Here is a 3,858-nt window from a genome sequence, read left to right as displayed (position 1 = left end):
ATCACCCATTTACAAAATTAATTCTACACACAATTAAAATCCACCTCCTCGTGGGATCGACACTCATCACCATTAGTCTATACTATAATAGATTCGTGCGCTTACGAGTACATTAAAATTTGCACAACAGCTATCAGAGATTATGCTGTGTTAACTCCTCAAGTTGTACATCCTGGAATAGTCAAACCTGAAGTGGAAGTTGCAAACTTTGACTTAAACTAGTGATGTTTCAAATGTTGCAAACAATGGGTCAATTCAATGGACTGCCAAGTGAAGATCATCACTTCCATCTTAAGTTGTTTTTGGAAGTGAGTGATGCTTTTAAAATTGCTGGAGCAACACAAGATGCTTTAAGACTAAGGGTTTTTCTTACTCCTTAAGAGATCGAGTAAGAGCATGGTCGAACTCATTACCATCTGATTCCATCACTACATGAAATGAATTGGCTGACAAATTTTTAATGAAGTATTTTCCACCAACCAAGAATGCAAAATTGCAGAATGAGATCACTTCTTTTCATCAACTAGAAGATGAAAGTTTGTATGAGGGTTGGGAGAGATTTAAAGAACTACTCAGAAGGTGTCCTCATCATGGCATTCCTTTTTGCATACAGTTGAAAACCTTCTACAATGGGTTGAATCCAAGTACGAGATTGATGGTTGATGTTTCAGCAAATGGAGCTTTATTATCTAAATCTTACACTGAGACTTATGAAATTTTGAAGAGAATTGCCAACAATAATTATCAGTGGCCATCAACTAGACAGACGACAGTGAGAGGAGCAGCAGGAGTACATAATATAGATGCAATTACAGCATTATCAACACAAGTAACTTCATTGACTAACATGGTGAAAGCCATGACTTCTGCTCCAGCAGCAGTAAAGCAAGTTGTTGAACTGTCTTGCGTGTATTGTGGTGAGGAACATGTATTTGACAACTGTCCTGGAAATCCAGCATCAGTAAACTATGTGGGTAATTTCAACCGACAGCCTCAAAATAACCCGTACTCAAATACTTACAACCCTAGATGGAAGCAACACCCAAATTTTTCATAGAGCAATCAGAATCAAAATACTCTAGCACTGAGTGGACAAAACAGAAATACTCAACCACATGGTTTTCATCAGCAAAATCAAGGGTAAAAACATACTAGTCATGATCCACTTACTTCATTGAAAACACTTATTAAAGAATACATTGCGAAGAATGAAGCAATTGTGCAAAGTCAAGTTGTATCTCTAAGAAACCTAGAAAACCAAATTAGACAGCTTGCCACAGCAATGAGTAGCAGATCTCAGGGAAGCTTACCCAGCAACATAGAAGATCCAAGAAGAGAGGGAAAGGAACACTGTAAAGTAATCAACTTAAGATCTAGAAAGAATGTTGATATCTTTGTTGATGTGACTAAAAAAAGGTTGGAACTTAACTCCTCACAAGAACCACATCAAGATGAGAGCATGTTACAGTAACCCAGCCATCAAGATACTGGTGTTAGTGGTCAAGCTACAGCAACTATGGAAGGGGATCAACCAATAAATGCTGAAGAAAAAATTGCATCACCAGTGGTAACAACTTACAATAAATCAAATGAGCAGAGATTGGCATCTCCTGAAATTGCCCAGCAATTTAGGCATCCACCTCCTTTCCCACAGAAATTCCAGAAACAAAAACAAGACAAGCAGTTTAGTAAATTCCTGGAAGTGCTGAAGCAATTACACATCAACATACCTTTTGTGGAAGCATTGGAGCAAATGCCTAATTATGTGAAATTTCTAAAAGACATCTTGGCAAGAAAAAAAAAGGTTGGAAGAATTTGAAACTGTTGCTTTAACACATGAAAGCGGTCACATGCTCCAAAGTAAAATCCCTCAAAAATTGAAAGAATTCAGGAAGCTTCACAATACTATATTCCAATGGAACTAGGTACAATGGTATAGCACTCTGTGATTTGGGAGCCAGCATTAATCTGATACCATTATCTGAATTTAAGCAGTTAGGAGTAGGAGAATGCAGGCCAACAATAGTCACTCTGCAATTAGCTGACATATCTCATAGATAGCCTGAAGGAAAGATTAATGATGTACTGGTGAAGATTAATAAATTCATCTTTCCAGTGAACTTCATTGTACTAGACTTTGAGGCTGATAAAGCGATACCCATTATACTTGGAAGACCTTTCCTAGCAATCGGGAAGACTCTGATAGATGTGCAAAAAGAAGAGCTAACAATGAAGGTGAATGACCAATAAGTCACATTCAATGTATTAGAGACTATGAAGAATCCTGATGAGGCAGAAGATTGCAATTTCCTGAGTGTTATGGATTTTGTTGTAGCAGACAGAGTAAATAAATGTTGCAGTAATGAAGTCGTCAAAGTTGCCACCTTTGAGGGCTTTGAAGAAGAAGATGCTGCAACAAACTAGATAGATTGGATGGAAGAAATACACTCTAACAGACATAGTAGATTTGTTGAACCTCTAAATCTTTCAGACAGGGAAGTAAAGACAGCTTTACCATCTATTGAATCACCTCATACTCTTAAATTAAAATTGTTACCCTCACTTTTAAAATAAGCTTATCTTGGTCAGAACAATACACTCTATGTAATCATTTCATCTACTTTGGATGCAGGTCAAGAACGGAGCTTGGTAGATGTGCTTGGGAAATACAGAAAAGCAATTGGATGGACCATGGCAGACATTAAAAGGATCAGCCCATCCATATGCATGCATAAAATTATGTTAGAAGACTGTTACAACAATTCAGTAAAGCAACAGAGAAGGTTAAACCCCATTATGAAGGAAGTTGTGAAGAAAGAAATCATTCAATGGTTGGATGCTAGGATTATATACTCGATATTAGACAGTTCATGGGTGAGCCCAGTTCAATGTGTTCTAAAGAAGAGAGGAAAAACAGTGATAACAAATAAAAAGAATGAACTTATTCTTACAAGAACAATGACTGGATGGAGGGTATGTATGGATTATAGGAAGCTCAACAAAGCCACACTGAATGATCACTTCCCACTTCCATTTATAGATCAAATGTTGGACAAACTTGCTGGAAAATAATATTATTGTTTCTTATATGGGTATTCTGGTTACCACCAAATTGCTATAGCCCAGAGGATCAGGAAAAAACTACATTTACCTGTCCTTATGGAACTTTTGCCTTCAGAAGGATGCCTTTTGGTTTGTGCAATGCTCTAGCAACTTTCCAGAGATATATGATGTCTATTTTTTCGGATATAGTAGAGCAAACATTGGAAGTCCTCATGAATGATTTCTCAGTCTTTGGGGAGACATATACTGATTGTTTACACAACTTAGAAAAAGTTCTTAAAATATGTGAGATGACTAACTTAGTACTCAATTGGGAAAAATGCCACTTCATAGTGCAAGAAGGCATAGTGTTGGGTCATAAGGTGTCCAAGAATGACATAAAGGTAGATTAAAGTAAAGATATAATTGATAGGTAAACTGCCACCCCACTTCAATCAAGGGGATTAGAAGTTTTTTGGGTCATGCTGGATTTTACAGAAAATTTATAAATGACTTTTCCAAAGTAGTTAAAACTACTATGCTCATTGCTAGAACATGACAAGCATTTTCATTTTAATAAAGATTGTCTTTAAGCCTTTAGAGAATTAAAGAAAGCTTTGATCACTGCACTAGTGGTTATAGCATCAGATTGGACTCTACCATTTGAACTGATGTATGACGCCAATGACCATTCTATGGGGGCAGTGTTGGGGTAGATGAAGGATAAAATTTTCCACTCTATATATTATGCCAGCAAAACTCTTACTCAAGCTCAGATTAATTACACCACTACAGAGAAAGAGTTGATAGCAGTAG

General features: G+C 36.9%; 1 non-coding gene across 1 annotated transcript; it reads right to left on the bottom strand.

The window, feature by feature from the left end:
* Window positions 1–490: 490 nt before the first annotated feature.
* LOC112100628 lies at window positions 491–597 on the bottom strand. Its single transcript, XR_002906995.1, has one exon. It is a non-coding gene; the product is annotated as a small nucleolar RNA R71 (small nucleolar RNA).
* Between the last annotated feature and the right edge of the window lie 3,261 nt (window positions 598–3,858).

The sequence above is a fragment of the Citrus clementina genome, unplaced genomic scaffold, assembly GCF_000493195.1.
Source record: "Citrus clementina cultivar Clemenules unplaced genomic scaffold, Citrus_clementina_v1.0 scaffold_3, whole genome shotgun sequence".
Taxonomy (NCBI): Eukaryota; Viridiplantae; Streptophyta; class Magnoliopsida; order Sapindales; family Rutaceae; genus Citrus; species Citrus x clementina.
Note: the sequence above shows the minus strand (reverse complement) of the source record. Positions and strands in the feature narration are given on the sequence as shown.